This window comes from Mus caroli, unplaced genomic scaffold, assembly GCF_978045245.1.
Source record: "Mus caroli unplaced genomic scaffold, Mus_caroli_1 scaffold_11, whole genome shotgun sequence".
NCBI lineage: Eukaryota > Metazoa > Chordata > Mammalia > Rodentia > Muridae > Mus > Mus caroli.
This window is the reverse complement of record NW_028227266.1, coordinates 4,946,015-4,969,450: the sequence shown is the minus strand read 5'-3', so window position 1 is coordinate 4,969,450 and position 23,436 is coordinate 4,946,015. Positions and strand designations below refer to the sequence as shown.

The following is a 23,436-nucleotide window of genomic DNA, read 5'->3' as shown; positions in this document are numbered from 1 at the left end:
CCTATCAGACCACCATGGACTAAGGCTGATCTTCAATAACAACATAAATAATGTAAAGCCAACATTCACATGGAAACTGAACAACACTCTTCTCAATGATACCTTGGTAAAGGAAGGAATAAAGAAAGAAATTAAAGACTTTTTACAGTTTAATGAAAATGAAGTCACAACATACCCAAACTTATGGGACACTATGAAAGCATTTCTAAGAGGAAAACTCATAGCTCTGAGTGCCTCTAAAAAGAAATTAGAGAGAGCACACACTAGCAGCTTGACAACACACCTAAAAGCTCTAGAAAAAAAGGAAGCAAATTCACCCAAGAGGAGTAGACAGCAGGAAATAATCAAACTCAGGGACGAAATCAACCAAGTGGAAACAAGAACTATTCAAAGAATCAACCAAACCAGGAGCTGGTTCTTTGAGAAAATCAACAAGATTTTCTTAGCCCTTAGCCAGACTCACTAGAGGGCACAGGGACAGCATCCTAATTAACAAAATCAGAAATGAAAAGGGAGACAAAACAACAAACCCTGAAGAAATCCAAAACACCATCATATCCTTCTACAAAAGGCTATACTCAACAAAACTGGAAAACCTGGACAAAATGGACAAATTTCTAGACAGATACCAGGTACCAAAGTTAAACCAGGATCGCGTTAATGATCTAAACACTCCCATATCCCCTAAAGAAATAGAAGCAGTCATTAATAGTCCCCCAGCCAAAAGAAGCCCAGGACCAGATGGGTTTAGTGCAGAGTTCTATCAGACCTTCAAAGAAGATCTAATTCCAGTTCTCCACAAACTATTCCACAAAATAGAAGTAGAAGGTACTCTACCCAACTCATTCTATGAAGCCACACTTACTCTGATACCTAAACCACAGAAAGATCCAACAAAGATAGAGAACTTCAGACCAATTTCCCTTATGAATATCGATGCAAAAATACTCAATAAAACTCTCACTAACCGAATCCAACAACACATCAAAATAATCATCCATCCTGACCAAGTAGGTTTCATTCCAGGGATGCAGGGGTGGTTTAATATGGGAAAATCTATCAACGTAATCCATTATATAAACAAACTCAAAGACAAAAACCACATGATCATCTCGTTAGATGCAGAGAAAGCATTTGACAAAATCCAACACCCATTCATGATAAAAGTCTTGGAAAGATCAGGAATTCAAGGCCCATCCCTAAACATGATTAAAGCAATCTATAGCAAACCAGTAGCCAACATCAAAGTAAATGGTGAGAAGCTGGACGCAATCCCACCAAATCAGGGACTAGACAAGGATGCCCACTTTCTCCCAACATATTCAACATTGTACTTGAAGTCCTAACCAGAGCAATTCAACAAAAAAGGGGGACCAAGGGGATACAAATTGGAAAAGAAGTCAAAATATCACTTTTTGCAGATGATATGATAGTATATATAAGTGACCCTAAAAATTCCACCAGAGAACTCCTAAACCTGATAAACAGCTTCGGTGAAGTAGCTAGATATAAAATTAACTCAAACAAGTCAATGGCCTTTCTCTACACAAAGAATAAACAGGCTGAGAAAGAAATTAGGGAAACAACACCCTTCTCAATAGTCACAAATATTATAAAATACCTTGGCATGACTCTAACTAAGGAAGTGAAAGATCTGTATGATAAGAACTTCAAGTCTCTGAAGAAAGAAATTAAAGAAGATCTCACAAGATAGAAAGATCTCCCATGCTCATGGATTGGCAGGATCAACATTGTAAAAATGGCTATCTTGCCAAAAGCAATCTACAGATTCAATGCAACCCCATCAAAATTCCAACTCAATTCTTCAATGAATTAGAAAGAACAATCTGCAAATTCACCTGGAATAACAAAAAACCTAGGATAGCAAAAACTCTTCTCAAGGATAAAAGAACCTCTGGTGGAATCACCATGCCTGACCTAAAGCTTTACTACGGAGCAATTGTAATAAAAACGGCATGGTACCGGTATAACGACAAAAAAAGTAGACCAATGGATTTGAAGAACCAGAAATGAAATCACACACCTATGGTCACTTGATCTTTGACAAGGTAGCTAAAACCATCCAGTGGAAAAAAGACAGCATTTTCCACAAATGGTGCTGGCACAACTGGTGGTTATCATGTAGAAGAATGTGAATTGATCCATTCCTATTTCCTTGTACTACGGTCAAATCTAAGTGGATCAAGGAGCTCCACATAACACCAGAGACACTGAAACTTATAGAGGAGAAAGTGAGGGAAAGCCTCGAATATTTTGGCACAGGAGAAAAATTCCTGAATAGAACAGCAATGGCTTGTGCTGTAAGATCGAGAATCCACAAATGGGACCTCATGAAGCTGCAAAGCTTCTCTAAGGCAAAAGACACCGTCAATAAGACAAAAAGGCCACCAACAGAGTGGGAAAGGATCTTTACCTATCCTAAATCAGATAGAGGACTAATATCCAATATATATAAATAACTCAAGAAGGTGGACTCCAGAAAATCAAATAACCTCATTTAAAATGGGGCTCAGAGCTAAACAAAGAATTCTCACCTGAGTAATACCGAATGGCTGAGAAACACCTGAAAAAAATGTTCACCATCCTTAATCATTAGGGAAATGTAAATCAAAAAACCCTGAGATTCCATCTCACACCAGTCAGAATGGCTAAGATGAAAAATTCAGGTAACAGCAGATGCTGGCGAGGATATGGAGAAAGAGGAACACTCCTCCATTGTTGGTGGGATTGCAAGCTTGTACAACCACTCTGGAATTCAGTCTGGTGGTTTCTCAGAAAATTGGACATGGTACTATTGGAGGATCCCGCAATACCTCTCCTGGACATATATCCAGAAGATGTTCCAACTAGTAAGAAAGAAACATGCTCCACTATGTTCATAGCAGCCTTATTTATAATAGCCAGAAGCTGGAAAGAACCCAGATGTCCCTCAACAGAGGAATGGATACAAAAAATGTGGTACATTTACACAATGGAGTACTACTCAGCTATTAAAAACATTGAATTTATGAAATTCCTAGGCAAATGGTTGGATTTGGAGGGCATTATCCTGAGTGAGGTAACCCAATCACAAAAGAACTCAAATGATATGCACTCACTGATAAGTGGATATTAGCCCAGAAACTTAGAATACCCAAGATATAAGTTACAATTTGCAAAACACATCAAACTCAAGAAGAACAAAGACCAAAGTGTGGACACTTTGCCCCTTCTTAGAATTGGGAACAAAACACCCATGGAAGGAGTTAAAGAGACAAAGTTTGGAGTTGAGACAAAAGGATGGACCATTTAGAGACTGCCATATCCAGGGATCCATCCCATAATCAGCCTCCAAACACTGACACCATTGCATACACTAGCAAGATTTTGCTGAAAGGACCCTGATATAGCTGTCTCTAGTGAGACTATGCCGGGGCCTAGCAAACGCATAAGTGGATGCTCACAGTCAGCTATTGGATGGATCACAGGGCCCCCAATGGAGGAGATAGAAAAAATACCCAAGGAGCTAAAGGGATCTGCAACTCTATAGGTGGAACAACATTATAAACTAACCAGTACCCCGGAGCTCTTGACTCTAGCTGCATATGTATCAAAAGATGGCCTAGTAGGCCATCACTGTTAGTTCAGGGCAGAACTAACACTTGTTAGTTCAGGGCAGGATTTCTACTACTGGAACCAGTAGGGTGACTTTCCAACCAGGAGGAAAAATTTCAAATCTGGCTGATCAACTTGTAGCCAAGTGCAAAGTCACTGCTGAGAAACAAATGCCTCCAGTGTAATCTTGGGCATGGCTAACCTATAGAAATTCTGGGCATCTTAATTATTAAAATCTTAAAATTGCAGAGCTTCTGTAAGGCAACAGACACTGTCATTAAGACTAAAAGACAACCAACAGATTGGGAAAAGATCTTTAACAATCCTACATCCAATAGAGAGCTAATATCCAATATATACAAAGAACTCAAAAAAGTTAGACCCCAGAAAACCAAATAACCTACTAAAAATGGGGTGCAGAGCTAAACAAAGAATTCTCAACTGAGGAATACCAAATGGCTGAGAAGCACCTAAAATAATGTTCAACATCCTTAATCATCAGGGAAATGAAAATCAAAACAACCCTGAGATTCACCTCACACCAGTCAGAATAGCAACCTACTCTGAAGAGTAGTTTGTTACCCAATGGTGGTGGGTCACACCTTTAATCCCAGTACTAGAAAGGCAGGGGCTGTTGGATCTCTGTAAGTTCTAGGACAGCCAGGGCTACACAGGTAAACCCTGTAAAAAATAAAATAAAATAAAATAAATAAATAAATAAATAAATAAATAAATAAATAAATAAATAAACAGAAAGAGTATTTTGTTTCCCAGGGGAGAGTCCCCTAAAGAAAACTATTCATTTTCATTTGCAAGTGGTTATTACTTGAAGATAGCTTCAGAGTTGTACATGGAGGCATGTGTCCACCTCTCCTTTCAACTCTAGGACTCCATCTGCTGTAGACTTGTGCAGGACCTATACATGCTAGCTACTTCAGATTCTGTGATTTCATATGAGCTTTGACCCTGTTGTATTTAGATGGCTTTGTTTTCTTGGTGCCCTCCATCCCCTCTGGCTCTTACACCCTTTCCTCCTCCTCTTCCACGGGGTTGCCGAAGCTCTAAGGGGTGGGATTTGATGGATACATTTCATTTAGAGCTGAGTTTACCAAGGTCTCTCACTCTGCATATTGTCTGGTTGTGGGTTTCTCTGAATCTCTTCCCATCTACTACAGAAGGAAACTTCCCTGATGATGGCTGAGCAAGACACTGATCTATGAGTATAGCAGAAAGTCATTTTATTGCTATGTTTTGGTTTTGGTTTGGGCTTATTTTATTTAACAGTAATATTTGGGTTTACCTTGGGTCTCTGAGCTATCCAGTCTCAGGTTCTTAGTCACCGAATCAGTATCAGGCATGGGCTCCATCTCATGGAGTGGGCCTTAAATCAAATCAGATATTGGTTCGTTCCTCCCAGAAGCTATGCACCACCATTGCATTAGCATAGCTTGCAGTCAGGATACCTTTGTCAAAGGTTTGTTCTCCTTTGGTAGCCTGCAGAGCACCCTCTGGTACCAAAAACACTTGCCTAGAGATGCAGGAATTGTTAAACATATGTAAATTAATAAGTAGTGTTGCAGGTATAACTGCTGTGCCACATATCAGTAGGTGGCAGAAAGGGAAAAGCAATGTGTACAAGTACTCAGTACTCTGACCTGTCCACATCTGAGCAGTCTGAGATGACCACCAGTCCTGCACCAGGCAGGTCCAAACAGGCTCCCAGGATGGGGAGCAAGCTGGAGACTAGAAGAACCCTGCTTGGGACTGTAGGGCCCACTCAAGTTGGCCAGGTAAGGAGGGAGCCCAAGACGACCACCAGACTGGTGCCATGGGCTCCAGACAGGGAGCTACTCTGAGATGACCAGCACTCCAGTTCCGTGCAAACCTGGGTGGGAAGATATGGCATGAGTGGGACATAACACTCCTGAGACCACTCCTGAGATGACCCCAGACACCTGGGTAGTGTCTAAGAGGAGCAAGTAGCGGTAGAGAAAGACATAATAAAGAGAGGCAGAACTGGAAACTTGAGGGTAGTGAGGAACAGTCTAATGTGAGTAGCCAGTAATGCCACCTGGGACCACATATGGACTCATGGCCCTGAAGCACCTGCCTGTTCCCACCAAAGGCCAGCCAGATGTCCCTGGTCTAAGCTGATACCCAGAGACATATTGACATTTGAGGAATGTGCAGAACTGGTCCCACCTCTCACCAGGGTGTCTTAGTCAGGGTTTCTATTCCTGCACAAACATCATGAGCAAGAAGCAAATTGGGGAGGAAAGGATTTATTCAGCTTACACTTTCCATGTTGCTGTTAAGCACCAAAAGAAGTCAGTACTAGAACTCAAGCAGGAAGCATGACCTGATGCAGAGGCCATGGAAGGATGTTACTTACTGGCTTGCTTCCCCTGGATTGCTCAGCTTGCTTTCTTATAGAACCCAAGACTACCAGCCCAGAGATGGTACCACCCATAAGGAATGCTCCCCCCTTGATCACTAATTGAAATAAATGTCTAACAGCCAGATCTCATGGAGGCATTTCCTCACCTGAAGCTTCATTCTCTGTGATAACTCCAGCTTGTATCAAATTGACATACATAACCAGCCAGTACACCAGGGCATCTTGGGAGAGTTGTCCCTGAAGGCATGATAGCAGGAGAGCTGACCCTATCCCTAGCTAGCCACAGTACTCAGGAGAGCAGGTCCCACACATTATGAGAGTTGCAGGTAAGCCAAGGATGTGAGCATAGGAGAGCTAGCCTTGCCACTCATCTCCCATATGTGGCATAGACAAGAGACACCCTCTCCCACTCCTGACAATCTATACCTGCAGTAGGAGAGAGACCTGGTACTGGGGTCCTGAGAGCAGAAAAAGTGGCCCTGACCCTCTCTTGGGCAGCACAGTAGAGCTGGTCCTGGACATGGGAATTGCAGGAGAGCTAGCCCAGAGAAAATGAGCATGGGAGAGTGGACCCTGCCTCCTATCTGCTATGCAGCGGCATCAGCAAAGGAGGGATAACCTCCCCTCTCTTTTGCTCTCACCAGTGATGGTAAGCAAGAGAGTCGGCCCCAGTTGGGTCATGAGAGCAGGAGAACTGGCCCTGTCCCTGACCTGCTGTAACACTCTGGAGAGCGGGCCCTGCACCTCACCTGGGCAACAAAGCAGAGTCCTCCTGATGGCAGGGGTGCAGGGGAGCTGCACTTGATGGTGAGCTGGCCTCACAACTTATCTGCCATGCAGCAGCTGGCAGTGTGGATAAGAAACAGATGCCATTTTCTCTATAGGTGTAGCTTACAGGAGACAGCAATAGTGTTTAAATAATTTTAAATTATATCATAGATGGAAGCTCTTCTGGTTACACAAGTGTCCAGTTCTAAAAGCTAGCAGCTGCTTACCAAAGTCCCTTAGAATGTTTTAACTGCCTTGACAAAGCATAGAAATACCATCCTGACAATTAGAAGAGTATTTTGAAGCTTATAAATTAGTAATACTTATAGACTATATCTAAATTGTCACAAATTTAGAATGTACATATGCAGTTTAGTTCAATTTTAATCAGTTGTATGTTAGAAATATGAGTATTTTTAAGTTACAATTTTCATTATACTACTGGAAAGTCATGTGAACAAAACTGAATTTAACCTACGGTGTTAACGATTTCCAGTTGGTGTGAATTGTGTCCTATTCCCAGCAACATTAAGCCTATGGTGCCATCTGCTGGTAACGTTTTTAGGAAGCTCATATAGTGTAATGTTTATTTTCTTTTTTTTTTTTTTTATTTTCTTTTTTTTTTTATTTTTAATATTTTTATTACATATTTTCCTCAATTACATTTCCAATGCTATCCCAAAACTCCCCCATAGCGCCCCCCACTTCCCTACCCACCCATTCCCATTCTTTTGGCCCTGGCATTCCCCTATATTGGGGCATGTAAAGTTTGCAAGTCCAATGGGCCTCTCTTTCCATTGATGGCCGACTAGGCCATCTTTCGATACATATGCAGCTAGAGACAAGAGCTCCGGGGTTCTGGTTAGTACATCATGTTGTTCCAACAATAGGGTTGCAGATCCCTTTAGCTCCTTGGGTACTTTCTCTAGCTTCTCCATTGGGAGCCCTGTGATACATCTAATAGCTGACTGTGAACATCCACTCCTGTGTTTGCTAGGCCCCAGCATCGTCTCACAAGAGACAGCTATATTTGGGTCCTTTCAGCAAAATCTTGCTAGTGTATGCAATGGTGTCAGCGTTTAGAAGCTGCTTATGGGAAGGATCCCTGGATACGGCAGTCTCTAAATGGTCCATCCTTTCATCACAGCTACGAACTTTGTCTCTGTAACTCCTTCCCTGGGTGTTTTGTTCCCAATTCTAAGAAGGTGCACAGTGTCCACACTTTAGTCTTCATTCTTCTTGAGTTTCATGCGTTTAGCAAATTGTATCTTATATCTTGGGTATCCGAAGTTTTGGGCTAATATCCACTTATCAGTGAATATATATTGTGTGAGTTCTTTTGTGATTGTGTTACTTCACTCAACATGATGCCCTCCAGGTCCATCCATTTGGCTAGGAATTTCATAAATTCATTCTTTTTAATAGCTGAGTAGTACTCCATTGTGTAAATGTACCATAATTTCTGTATCCATTCCTCTGTTGAGGGACATCTGGGTTCTTTCCAGCTTCTAGCTATTATAAATAGGGCTGCTATGAACATAGTGGAGCATGTGTCCTTTTTACCAGTTGGGACATCTTCTGGATATATGCCCAGGAGAGGTATTGCTGGATCCTCCGGTAGTACTATGTCCAATTTTCTGAGGAACCGCCAGACTGATTTCCAGAGTGGTTGTACAAGCTTGCAATCCCACCAACAATGGAGGAGTGTTCCTCTTTCTCCACATCCTCGCCAGCATCTGCTGTCACCTGAATTTTTGATCTTAGCCATTCTGACTGGTGTGAGGTGGAATCTCAGGGTTGTTTTGATTTGCATTTCCCTGATGATTAAGGATGTTGAACATTTTTTCAGGTGTTTCTCTGCCATTCGGTATTCCTCAGGTGAGAATTCTTTGTTCAGTTCTGAGCCCCATTTTTAATGGGGTTATTTGACTTTCTGGAGTCAACCTTCTTGAGTTCTTTATATATATTGGATATTAGTCCCTTATCTGATTTAGGGTAGGTGAAGATCCTTTCCCAATCTGTTGGTGGTTTTTTTGTCTTATTGATGGTGTCTTTAGCCTTGCAGAAGCTTTGTAGTTTCATGAGGTCCCACTTGTCAATTCTCGATCTTACAGCACAAGCCATTACTGTTCTATTCAGGAATTTTTCCCCTGTGCCCATATCTTCAAGGCTTTTCCCCACTTTCTCCTCTATAAGTTTCAGTGTCTCTGGTTTTATGTGAAGTTCCTTGATCCACTTAGACTTGACCTTAGTACAAGGAGATAGGAATGGATCGATTCGCATTCTTCTACATGTTAACAACCAGTTGTGCCAGCACCATTTGTTGAAAATGCTGTCTTTCTTCCACTGGATGTTTTTAGCTCCCTTGTCGAAGATCAAGTGACCGTAGGTGTGTGGGTTCATTTCTGGGTCTTCAATTCTATTCCATTGGTCTATTTGTCTGTCACTATACCAGTACCACGCAGTTTTTATCACAATTGCTCTGTAGTACAGCTTTAGGTCCGGCATGGTGACTCCACCAGAGGTTCTTTTATCCTTGAGAAGAGTTTTTGCTATCCTAGGTTTTTTGTTATTCCAGATGAATTTGCAGATTGCACTTTCTAATTCGTTGAAGAATTGATTTGGAATTTTGATGGGGATTGCACTGAATCTGTAGATTGCTTTTGGCAAGATAGCCATTTTTACAATATTGATCCTGCCAATCCATGAGCATGGGAGATCTTTCCATCTTCTGAGATCTTCTAGAATTTCTTTCTTCAGAGACTTGAAGTTTTTATTATACAGATCTTTCACATCCTTAGTTAGAGTCACGCCAAGATATTTTATATTATTTGTGACTATTGAGAAGGGTGTTGTTTCCCTAATTTCTTTCTCAGCCTGTTTATTCTTTGTGTAGAGAAAGGCCATTGATTTGTTTGAGTTAATTTTATATCCAGCTACTTCACCGAAGCTGTTTATCAGGCTTAGGAGTTCTCTGGTGGAATTTTTAGGGTCACTTATATATACTATCATATCATCTGCAAAAAGTGATATTTTGACTTCATCTTTTCCAATTTGTATCCCTTTGATCTCCTTTTGCTCTGGCTAGGACTTCAAGTACAATGTTGAATAGGTATGGAGAAAGTGGACAGCCTTGTCTAGTCCCTGATTTTAGAGGGATTGCTTCAAGCTTCTCACCATTTACTTTGATGTTGGCTACTGGTTTGCTGTAGATTGCTTTTATCATGTTTAGGTATGGGCCTTGAATTCCTGATCTTTCCAAGACTTTTATCATGAATGGGTGTTGGATCTTGTCAAATGCTTTTTCCGCATCTAACGAGATGACCATGTGGTTTTTGTCTTTGAGTTTGTTTATATACTGGATTACGTTGATGGATTTCCGTATATTGAACCATCCCTGCATCCCTGGGATGAAACCTACTTGTTCATGATGGATGATTGTTTTGATGTGTTCTTGGATTCGGTTAGCAAGAACTTTATTGAGGATTTTTGCATCAATATTCATAAGGGATATTGGTCTGAAGTTTTCTATCTTTGTTGGGTCTTTTTGTGGTTTAGGTATCAGAGTAATTGTGGCTTCATAGAATGAGTTGGGTAGAGTACCTTCTGTTTCTATTTTGTGGAATAGTTTGTGAAGAACTGGGATTAGATCTTCTTTGAAGGTCTGATAGAACTCTGCACTAAACCCATCTGGTCCTGGGCTTTTTTTAGTTGGGAGACTATTAATGACTGCTTCTATTTCTTTGGGGGATATAGGGCTGTTTAGATCATTGACCTGATCTTGATTCAACTTTGGTACCTGGTATCTGTCTAGGAACTTCTCCATTTCATCCAGGTTCTCCAGTTTTGTTGAGTATAGCCTTTGGTAGAAGGATCTGATGGTGTTTTGGATGTCTTCAGGATCTGATGTTATGTCTCCTTTTTCATTTCTGATTTTGTTAATTAGAATACTTTCCCTGTGCCCTCTAGTTAGTCTGGCTAAGGGTTTATCTATCTTGTTGATTTTCTCAAAGAACCAGCTCCTTGATTGGTTGATTCTTTGAATAGTTCTTCTTGTTTCCACTTGATTGATTTCGCCCCTGAGTTTGATTATTTCCTGCCGTCTACTCCTCTTGGGTGAATTTGCTTCCTTTTGTTCTAGTGCTTTTAGGTGTGTTGTCAAGCTGCTAATGTGTGCTCTTTCTAGTTTCTTTTTGGAGGCACTCAGAGCTATGAGTTTTCCTCTTAGAAATGCTTTCATTGCGTCCCATAAGTTTGGGTATGTTGTGGCTTCATTTTCATTGAACTCTAAAAAGTCCTTGATTTCTTTCTTTATTCCTTCCTTGACCAAGGTATCATTGAGAAGAGTGTTGTTCAGTTTCCACGTGAATGTTGGCTTTCTATTATTTATTTTGTTATTGATGATCAGCCTTAGTCCATGGTGATCTGATAGGATGCATGGGACAATTTCAATGTTTTTGTATCTGTTGAGTCCTGTTTTGTGCCCAATTACGTGGTCAATTTTGGAGAAGGTACCATGAGGTGCTGAGAAGAAGGTATATCCTTTTGTTTTAGGGTAAAATGTTCTGTAGATATCTGCCAGATCCATTTGATCCATAACTTCTGTTAGTTTCACTGTGTCCCTGTTTAGTTTCTGTTTCCATGATCTGTCCATTGGTGAAAGTGGTGTGTTGAAGTCTCCCACTATTATTGTATGAGGTGCAATGTGTGCTTTGAGATTTACTAAAGTTTCTTTAATGAATGAGGCTGCCTTTGTATTTGGAGCATAGATATTCAGGATTGATAGTTCCTCTTGGAGGATTTTACCTTTGATGAGTATGAAGTGCCCCTCCCTGTCTTTTTTGATGACTTTGGGTTGGAAGTCAATCTTATCTGATATTAGAATGGCTACTCCAGCTTGTTTCTTCAGACCATTTGCTTGGAAAATTGTTTTCCAGCCTTTCATTCTGAGGTAGTGTCTATCTTTTTCTCTGAGATGAGTTTCTTGTAAGCAGCAAAATGTTGGGTCTTGTTTGTGTAGCCAGTTTGTTAGTCTATGTCTTTTTATCGGGGAGTTGAGTCCATTGATATTAAGAGATATTAAGGAAAAGTAATTGTTGTTTCCTGTTATTTTTGTTGTTAAAGTTGGCATTCTGTTCTTGTGGCTGTCTTCTTTTAGGTTTGTTGAGGGATTACCTTCTTGTTGTTTCTAGGGCGTGGTTCCTGTCCTTGTATTGGTTTTTTTCTGTTATTATCCTTTGAAGGGCTGGATTCGTGGAGAGATAATGTGTGAATTTGGTTTTGTCGTGGAATACTTTGGTTTCTCCATCTATGTTAATTGAGACTTTGGCTGGGTATAGTAGCCTGGGCTGGAATTTGTGTTCTTTTAGTGTCTGTATAACATCTGTCCAGGATCTTCTGGCTTTCATAGTCTCTGGTGAAAAATCTGGTGTAATTCTGATAGGCTTGCCTTTATATGTTACTTGGCCTTTTTCTCTTACTGCTTTTAGTATTCTATCTTTATTTAGTGCATTTGTTGTTCTGATTATTATGTGTCGGGAGGTATTTCTTTTCTGGTCCAGTCTATTTGGAGTTCTGTAGGCTTCTTGTATGTTCATGGGCATCTCTTTCTTTAGATTTGGGAAGTTTTCTTCTATAATTTTGTTGAAGATGTTTGCTGGTCCTTTGAGTTGAAAATCTTCATTCTCATCTACTCCTATTATCCGTAGGTTTGGTCTTCTCATTGTGTCCTGTATTTCCTGGATGTTTTGAGTTAGGATCTTTTTGCATTTTCCATTTTCCTTGATTGTTGTGTCGATGTTCTGTATGGAATCTTCTGCACCTGAGATTCTCTCTTCCATCTCTTGTATTCTGTTGCTGATGCTTGCATCTATGGTTCCAGATTTCTTTCCTAGGGTTTCTATCTCCAGTGTTGCCTCATTTTGGGTTTTCTTTATTGTGTCTACTTCCCTTTTTAGGTCTAGTATGGTTTTGTTCATTTCCATCATCTGATTGGATGTGTTTTCCTGTTTCTCTTTAAGGACTTCTACCAGTTTGGTTGTGTTTTCCTGTTTTTCTTTAAGGACTTGTAACTCTTTAGCCATGTTCTCCTGTAGTTCTTTAAAGTCCTTCTTGATGTCCTCTACCATCATCATGAGATATGCTTTTAAATCCAGGTCTAGTTTTTCAGGTGTGTTGGGGTGCCCTGGACTGGGCGAAGTGGGAGTGCTGGGTCCTGATGATGGTGAGTGGTCTTGGTTTCTGTTAGTAAGATTCTTACCTTTACCTCTCGCCATCTGGTAATCTCTGGAGTTGTTATAGTTGTGTCTGTTCAGAGGTTGTTCTTCTGGTGATTCTGAGTATCCTCTGTCAGCAGACCTGGGAGACAGGCTCTCTCCTCTGATTTTCAGTGGTTAGAGCACTCCCTGCTGACAAGCTTTCCTCTTAAAGGGAAGGTGTACAGATATCGCGTTTGGACCTCCTCCTGGCCGAAGAAGAAGGAGGGAAACAGGACCTTTCCCAGATGCTGTGTTGCTTTGGCAGGTCACAGAAGTTGTAGGCTTCTGTGGTGCACACTCTCAGCTGTGCAGACTGAGTTCCTAAGTTCAGTGGAGTCCTGGATCCAAGATGTGCTCCCTGCTCCTGAGGCAGAGGGCTGCTGTGCAGGGCAGACCACTGTCTTCCAGCTAGGAGGGTGCCGGATGTCTGCGGCCCCAAAAGGGTGCTGCCTCAGCGGCTCTGTGGCTCCCGCCTGTCCCAGAAGCTGTCTGCCTCTGTGTTCCTCACTCTGACCTGTACAGACTAAGTTCGGCAGAGTCCCGGAGCCAAGATGGCACTCCCTGCAGGGCAGGTCACTGTCCTCCGGCTGGGAGGGTGCTGGATGTCTGCGGCCCCAAAAGGGTGCTGCCTCAGCGGCTCTGTGGCTCCCGCCTGTCCCAGAAGCTGTCTGCCTCTGTGGTCCTCACTCTGACCTGTACAGACTAAGTTCGGCGGAGTCCCGGAGCCAAGATGGCGCTCCCTGCAGGGCAGGTCACTGTCCTCCGGCTGGGAGGGTGCCGGATGTCTGCGGCCCCAAAAGGGTGCTGCCTCAGTGGCTCTGTGGCTCCCGCCTGTCCCAGAAGCTGTCTGCCTCTGTGGTCCTCACTCTAACCTGTACAGACTATGTTCGGCGGAGTCCTGGAGCCAAGATGGCGCTCCCTGCAGGGCAGGTCACTGTCCTCCGGCTCTTATTTTCTTTTAAATTAAACTTTTTGCTACTAATTTCAATGATGCACATTTCACTTTTTTTATTGTTTAGTTTATTTTTAAACAGAGCCTCACATAGCCTAAGCAGCCATAGATGAAGATGACGTTGAATTCCTGATTCTCCTGCCTGAACCACCCCAATGTTGCTATTCAAGGATTACTCCATCAGAGAAACCAGAAACAGACTGATCAATCAGTTGATTGGTTGACTGAATTTTACTGTACTCGGGATTGAGTCAAAGGCCTCCCTACTTACTAGACAAGCAGTCTACTGCTGAACTATATTTCCAGTTAATCATATTTCAATTTAAAATTTTTAAACTCATAAAACCAAAATACCTAACCATTACATAATTCTAGAACAGCGTTAAAGCCTGTGACAAATAGGCTTTATGGAAATGCCTGTCCTAGGACTCTGTAAGGAAGGCCACACACCAGATGAGATTATTCTTTCATGAAGTCCTTGAAGACAAAGTCAAGCAAACTCAGCTTTTTTGAGAACCTTAAACTTACAGCAGTGACATAAAAACAACTGTTTTACCTAGAAAAAAAGAGGTAGACACAAAAACCATTTTAATATATGTATGTATATAAATGTACAATTATATACATATGCAGATAGAAGAAATGTTTGGAAGTTGCTTACATTAATAAAAACAGAGCACTCTACACTTTTTGGTGTGGTTCAGATCCCATTCCTCAGAAACAAATAAACAGAATCAACAGAACTCAACACATGTCCCAACTTCCAAACCATGTGGAAGTTCTTGCAGATGTCTGACATGATGTTTCTAGCATGGGTATCAGTGCAGCCACACTTATACTAGACTGCATCACCTGCTGTAGCTCCAGTGCAAGGCTGGAAAGGGTTTACTAACCTCAGACCTGAAGCATGGAAACGGGTTTGTGACTATTGCCAGTGTTTAGATATGTTCAAAAAACAAATTTATAAATGTTGGTTAATAGAAATGTTACAGCTAATTAGCATAAATTTGATAAAGACAAAACCTCAATAGGCAATGTGCTAAGAAGTGTTACTTCATAGGCTATGTTTTTCTTTTTTGATGTTTTTATTAATTTAATGTGTGTGTGTGTGTGTGTGTGTGTGTGTGTGTGTGTGTATGATGTGTGTGTGCATATGCGCACATGTGCACTTGTTACAGGGTGCATGTAGAGGTTGCAGGGCAACTTTCAGGAATCAATTCTTTTCTCCTACCTTGTTTTGAGGCAAGGATTCTCTTCTTATACCTGCTGGGCTGTAGCTGTACCATACACTTTCCGGAAATTCTGTCTTCACCTCTCATATCACCATAAGTTTTGGGACTACAGAGTCACACAGAAAATTAATTAATTAATTAATAACTAAAATAAGTAAATCTGACAAATTTACAGATCTACCACATGATGGCAGAAGAGGAAAGTCTGAGCTTAGGTTTAAAAAGTGAACATTCGCCAGGCGTGATGGCGCACACCTTTAATCCTAGCACTTGGGAGGCAGAGGCAGGCAGATTTCTGAGTTCAAGGTCAGCCTGGTCTATAAAGTGAGTTCCAGGACAGCCAGGGCTATACAGAGAAACCTTATCTCAAAAAAAAAAAAAAAAAAAAAAAAACAACTGAATATTCATCCAACAAAGGAAGGGTAGGTTGTACGAGCTTGCAATCCCACCAGCAATGGAAGAGTGTTCCTCTTTCTCCACATCCTCACCAGTATCTGCTGTCAACTGAGTTTTTGATTTTAGCCTTTCTGACTGGTGTGAGGTAGAATCTCCTGGTTGTTTTGATTTGCATTTCCCTGATGATTAAGGATGTTGAACATTTCTTTAGGTGCTTCTCAACCATTCGATATTCCTAAATTGAAAATTCTTTATTTAGCTCTGTACCCCATTTTAATGGGGTTTTTTATGAATTAATTAATATCAAGCAACATTAATATATATTTTGAGCGGGTAAACCAAACAGCAGACCAGGCCAAGGTGGTTCCACGTGAGAGAGGTTTATTGTGCAGAAGTAGGGGGGCAGCAAAGTGGGTAGAAGGGCAGAGAAGAGGAAAAGAGAAAGAGGGGAGAGAGAAGAAAGAGAAGAAAAAGAGAAGGGAGTGATCTCCTAATTTATACAGAAAATGACGTCACACCAGTGAGGGTAGGAAGTGAGCCAAGTGGATTGTGGGATTGAGGGTCATTGGCCCCCGCAACGCAGGTCACATAGTTAGGCTGGGGCTAGGAGTGCCCTGGTACTAACATTCCTCCCTTCTTGTTATTATAAAAAGAAGAGGAGAAAAGACAGGAGAAACCAATGGTGAAGAGGGAATAAGGGTGTCATGTCTCTCAAACTACTTCCTGCTGTTTAGGGGCGTCGTCAATTTCAGGGCATATCTGGCTTTTGCCATCAGAATCCGTTTGGTAATCGTCTGAATCAGGCTCTTCTATGGACAGTGATTCCTTTGTGGGCAGCGGCTGGTAATCCTGTAACAGGAGCTAATTAATGCTTTGGTTAGAATTTTTTTTTACTTGTTGCTGAAGGAATGTAGAGACAAGATTAATAAGACAAGGAGCGAATAATAATGCCAGGAAGATGACCAAGAAAGGTGTTATGAGTGGGAGGATCCACTTCCATATGGGATTTTCAAAAAATACCAGAACCAAAGAACTCAAGGTTACTGAAATTTTTTATGTCTGTCTGTAGTTCCTGGATTTTATTTTTTACTATCCCAGATTGGTTGGCGTAGAATTCTTCTTGTAGGAACAGGCAAAAATCACCTTCTTTAGCTGTCAGGAGGTCTAGTCCCCGCCGGTTTTGAACTTCAAATCTCCAGAAGTAAGGACTACCCTTGATGGAAATGAATAGCAGGGGAAAGATGAAAAGGCCACAACTAATCCAGTGTCTCGTCCGGTGAAGTCTAGTTTGGCTTCCAGAGTGAAACCTCATTTTCTGGGATGAAAGGCAAGACGGGTGGTCTTGATGTCTTCTGGAGCTTAACATTCTCCTGCCTCCAATTCCCAAGTGCTGGATTGAGAGCATGTGAAAACTTTTCTATTTCCACATGAGCCATGACTTCTTTAGACACTTGTTTCTCCCTCTCATCCTATGTGGCTGTGGTTGGAGCGCTTGCCTGGCATGCCACACTCTCTCGTTCAATCCCCAGTACTGCAAAAGGAACTGCCCCAGCCTGACGGAGACTGCCTGCTGCTGCCTCTACTTACTTCTGTCCCTCATGTCCCTCGTTTTGGCCCTCTCCTCCCTGAACTTCCTCTCTCTTTCCCAATCATTCTCAGGCCACACCCTGGCCCTCTCTTGACAGTGTTTCTCTCGACCCCTATCATGGTCCCATTCCCTGGGCCTGGGGTCCTACTGTCTGTCCCTAGATCGAGATTGTTCCCTCCCTTTCCCTTTTCCCTTCTCTATGTGGTTCATTCTTGACAACTGGCAAGTTAATGGGTTTTCGGAAAAGCCAATCTCGGCCACTGAACCTCAGTTGCCCAGATTCCTTTTTCCCACCCAATCCACCACCCAACCACGGAGGGATCCAGCCACAGAGAGTCCTCTCTAGCTCATAGTCCATGAATATCTCATGCTGATCGATGACCAGGCCATCAGCATCTCTGTAGGCCTTCATCAGGGCCCTCTCCTCTTTGTACTCAATGAAGGCGTAGCCCTTGGAGAATCTTGTCACCACGTCACAAACCAACTGCAACCCCCGAATGTCACCATACCGGGAGAACTTCTCCTCTTTGGTCTGCAAGTTCAGTTATGCCACAAACAGGGTAAGGAGGAGGTCTCCAGTGACTCCTTTGTTGGGGACATAGCAGGTCAGCATGGCCCTCCACACAGCTCGGTCATGTGGGTCTTCATCTGTACCATCGATGCTGCCAGCTTTAAGCGGGTCATATTCCTTGGCAATGGACATCCAGTCACTCATACTCGGAGGTGTAGAGGTCTCAGGAATTTGAGAAACTGGCAAGCGCTCCTTCAGAAAGCCAACGTAAGAGGAAGCAGCCAAACCATCCCAGGCATGCGCAGTGATGCCGAGGAAGCCCAGGAGGAACTGTCTGTGTGAAGCCGGCTCCTCAGTACCCAGGTTCTAGCTAGGCCTGAACAGGGCTGTCCCTAATACTGTCCCTCACCCTGCCCCTCACCCTGGCTTCCTGGCCACCCAACCCTGAGCCTCGCTCCCACTGCTTGGCCTCCGCTGCCTCTGCCAGGCTTCAACATGGCATCGGCCACGTGCCAACGTGGCACCCCACCAATCCTGTTGATCATACAGTTTTTAATCACTATTGCTCTGTAGTATACAGCTTGAAGTCAGGGATGGTGATTCCCCTAGAAGTTCTTTTATTGTTAAAAATGGTTTTCACTATTCTAGGGTTTTTTGTTATTCCAAATGAATTGGCAAATTGCTCTAACTCTATGAAGAATTGAGTTGTAATTTTGATAAGGATTGCATTGAATCTGTAGGTTGCTTTCCACAAGATAGCCATTTTTACTATAGTAATCCTGCCAATCCATGAGCATGGGAGATCTTTCCATCTTCTGAGATCTTCTTCAGAGACTTGAAGTTCTTGTTATCCTGATCTTTCACTTGCTTGATTAGAGTCACACCAAGGTATGTAATAAAATTTGTGACTGTTGTGAAGGGTGTCATTTCCCTAATTTCTTTCTCAGCGTGTTTATTCTTTGAGTAGAGGAAGGCTACTGATTTGTTTGGCGGTTCCTCAGAAAATTGAACATGGTACTACCTGAGGACCCAGCTATACCACTCCTGGGCATATACCCAGAATATGCTCCAACATGCAATAAGGACACATGCTCCACTATGTTCATAGCAGCCTTATTTATAATAGCCAGAAGTTGGAAAGAACCCAAATGTCCCTCAACATGGAATTGGACACAGAAAATGTGGTACATTTACACAATGGAGTACTACTCAGCTATTAAAAATGATGAATTCATGAAATTCTTAGACAAATGGATAGAACTAGAAAATATCATCCTAAGTGAGGTAACCAAATCACAAAAGAACACACATGGTATGCACTCACAGATAAGTGGATATTAGCCCAAATGCTCCAAATAACCAAGGTATAATTCACAGACCACTTGAAGCTCAAGAAGAGCAAGACCAAAGTGTGGGTACTTCAGTCTTTCTTAGAAGGAGAACAAAATATTTACAGGAGTAAATATGGAGATAAAGTATAGAGCAGAGACTGGAGGAAAGGCCATCCAGAGACTGCCCCACCTGGGGATTCATCCCATATACAGTTACCAAACCCAGAGACTATATACCCAAGAAGTGCATGCTGAAAAAAGCCTGATATGGCTGTCTCCTGAGAGGCCCTGCCAGAGCCTTACAAATACAGAAGTGAATGCTTGCAGCCAACCATTGGACTGAATGTGTGGTCCCCAAAAGAGAAGTTAGAGAAAGGACTGAAGGAGTTGAAGGGGTTTGTATCCCCATAGGAAAAACAACAATATCAACCAACCAGAACCCCCAGAGCTCCCAGGGACTAAGCCATCAACCAAGGAGTACACACGGCTCCAGCAGCATATGTAACGGAGGATGGGCTTGTCAGGCATCAATGGGAGGAGAGATTTTTGGTCCTATGAAGGCTCGATATATGCCCCAGTGTAGGGGAATAGAGGGTGGGGAGGTGAGAGTGGGTGGGTGGGTGGAGGAACACCCTCATAGAAGCAGTGGGAGGGAAGATGGGATAGGAGGTTTCAGGGGGGGATAGGAAAGGGGATAACATTTGAAATGTAAATGAAGAAAATATCCAACAAAAAAAATAAGTAAATAAAAGGCAAAACCTCAACAACAAATCAAATAAACCATCTAAACAGTCATTAAGAGTCTCAACCAAAAAGAAAAAAGAAAAAAAAAAGAAAAAAAAAAGGGCCAGATAATTTTAGGGAAGAATTCTACCAGATTCTCAAAGAAGAGCTAATACCAATACTCCTCAAACTATTCCACAAAACAGAAAGAGAAGGAACACTGTCTAATTCATTCTATGAGGCCACAGTTACCCTGATACTTAAATCACACAAGGATACAACAAAGAAAGAAAATTTCAGACCAATTTCACTTATAAAGATCAACATAAAAATACTCAATAAAATTCTCGAACATCAAAACCATCATTCACCATGATCAAGTAGGCTTCATCCTAGGGATGCAGGGATGGTTCAATATAAAGAAATCCATCAATGTGATCCACTATATAAGCAAACTCAAATTAGAAAACACATGATTATCTCTTAAATGCTGAAAAAAACCTTTGATAAAATCCACCTTCCCTTCATGTTAAAAGTATTTGAGAGATCAGAGACTCAAAGCACATTCCTAAACATAATAAAAACAACATACAGCAAGCCAGTAGCCAACATTAAATTAAGTGGAGAGAAGCTTGAAGTAATCCCACTAAAATCAGGGACAAGGATGCCCACTCTTTCCCTAGCTATTCAATATAGTACTTGGAGTTCTAGCTAGAGCAGTAAGACAACAAAAGGAGATCAAGGGGAAAGCAATAAGATCAAATAGGAAAGGAAGAAGTCAGGGTATCACTATTCACAGATGATAAGATAGTGTATATATAAGTGACTCCCAAAGTCTACCAGAGAACTCCTACTGCTGATAAACAACTTTAGCAAAGTGGCTGGATATAAAGTTAACTCAAATAAATCAATGGCCCTCCTTTTTACACATAATAAACAGGCTGAGAAAGAAATTAGGGAAGTAACACCTTTCAAAATAGCCACAACCAATATAAAGTGTCTTGGTGTAACTCTAATCAAGCAAGTGAAAGATCTGGATGAGAAAAACTTCAGGTCCCTGAAGAAAGAAATTGAAGAACACCTCAGAAGATATAAAGATTTCCCATGCTCATGGATCAGTAAGATTACCATAGTGAGATTGCCCATCCTACCAAAAGCAATCTACAGATTCAATGCAATTCCCATCAAAATTCCACACAATTGTTTTATAAACCTTGAAAGATCAATTCTCAAGTTCATGTGGAAAAACAAAAACCCACAAGAGCCAAAACAACCCTGAACAATAGAAGAACCTCTGGAGGAATTGCCACCCCTAACTTCGAGCTGTACTGGTGGTTAAAGCAATAGTGATTTTAAAAGAAATGCATGATATTAGTGCAGAAACAGACAAGTTGATCAATGAAATATAATCAAGGACTAAGAAATAAACCTGCACACCTATGAACACTTGACTTTTAACAAAGAAGATAACATCATTCAGTGGGGAAAAAAAAGTACCTTCAACAAATGGTGCTGGTCTGACTGTCTGCATGTAAAAGAAGGCAAATAGATCCAAATTTATCACCCTGTACAAAACTCAAGTCCAAGTGGATCAAGGATCTCAACATAAAACCAAATTTGCTGTTATCTAATAGAAGAGAAAAGTGGGAAATAGTCTTGAATGCATTGGTACAGGGGAAATCTTCCTGAACAGAACACAAACATCTCAGGATCTAAGATAAACAGTTAAAAAATGAACATCATGAGAAATCCGGCCTACATAGGGCCACAAGCCTCTTCCGGTCAGAAAAGCACCAGGGTAGCTAGGACGCAGGGTCGGTTGACACTCGCCAGCTACCCACAACACCCGCCACAGGATCTTAAGACTTCTGAGACAACGACAACAACTAACCCCAGAGATTACCAGATGGCGAAAGGTAAACGTAATAATCTTACTAACAGAAACCAAGACCACTCACCATCATCAGAACCCAGCACTCCCACTTCGCCCAGTCCAGGGCACCCCAACACACCGGAAAAGCTAGACACGGATCTAAAAGCATATCTCATGATGATGGTAGAGGATATCAAGAAGGACTTTAATAACACACTTAAAGAAATACAAAGGAACATTGGTAAACAGGTAGAAGACATTAAAGAGAAAGCACAAAAATCCCTTAAAGAATTGCAGGAGAACACAGCTAAAGAGTTTCAAATCCTTAAAGAAAAACAGGATAACCTAACCAAACAGGTAGAAGTCTTTAATGAAAAACAGGAAAACACATCCAAACAGATGATGGAAATGAACAAAACCATACTAGACCTAAAAAGGGAAGTAGACACAATAAAGAAAACCCAAAATGAGGCAACACTGGAGATAGAAACCCTAGGAAAGAAATCTGGAACCATAGATACCAGCATCAGCAACAGAATACAAGAGATGGAAGAGAGAATCTCAGGTGCAGAAGATTCCATAGAGAACATTGGCACAACAATCAAGGAAAATGTAAAATGCAAAAAGATCTTAACTCAAAACATCCAAGAAATACAGGACACAATGAGAAGACCAAACCTACGGATAATAGGAGTGGATGAGAATGAAGATTTTCAACTCAAAGGACCAGCAAACATCTTCAACAAAATTATAGAAGAAAACTTCCCAAATCTAAAGAAAGAGATGCCCATGAACATACAAGAAGCCTACAGAACTCCAAATAGACTGGACCAGAAAAGAAATACCTCCCGACACATAATAATCAGAACAACAAATGCTCTAAATAAAGATAGAATACTAAAAGCAGTAAGAGAAAAAGGCCAAGTAACATATAAAGGCAAGCCTATCAGAATTACACCAGATTTTTCACCAGAGACTATATAAGCCAGAAGATCCTGGACAGATGTTATACAGACACTAAATGAACACAAATTCCAGCCCAGGCTACTATACCCAGCCAAACTCTCAATTAACATAGATGGAGAAACCAAAGTATTCCACGACAAAACCAAATTCACACATTATCTCTCCACGAATCCAGCCCTTCAAAGGATAATAACAGAAAAAAACCAATACAAGGACAGGAACCACGCCCTAGAAACAACAAGAAGGTAATCCCTCAACAAACCTAAAAGAAGACAGCCACAAGAACAGAATGCCAACTTTAACAACAAAAATAACAGGAAACAACAATTACTTTTCCTTAATATCTCTTAATATCAATGGACTCAACTCCCCGATAAAAAGACATAGACTAACAAACTGGCTACACAAACAAGACCCAACATTTTGCTGCTTACAGGAAACTCATCTCAGAGAAAAAGATAGACACTACCTCAGAATGAAAGGCTGGAAAACAATTTTCCAAGCAAATGGTATGAAGAAACAAGCTGGAGTAGCCATTCTAATATCTGATAAGATTGACTTCCAACCCAAAGTCATTAAAAAAGACAGGGAGGGACACTTCATACTCATCAAAGGTAAAATCCTCCAAGAGGAACTATCAATCCTGAATATCTATGCTCCAAATACAAAGGCAGCCACATTCAAAAAAGAAACTTTAGTAAATCTCAAAGCACACATTGCACCTCATACAATAATAGTGGGAGACTTCAACACACCACTTTCACCAATGGACAGATCATGGAAACAGAAACTAAACAGGGACACAGTGAAACTAACAGAAGTTATG

The 23,436-nt window shown here is 41.4% G+C and overlaps 1 pseudogene; it reads right to left on the bottom strand.

The window, feature by feature from the left end:
• Positions 1 to 17,197: 17,197 nt before the first annotated feature.
• Positions 17,198 to 17,921, bottom strand: LOC110301007 (U11/U12 small nuclear ribonucleoprotein 35 kDa protein-like; annotated as a pseudogene).
• Between the last annotated feature and the right edge of the window lie 5,515 nt (positions 17,922 to 23,436).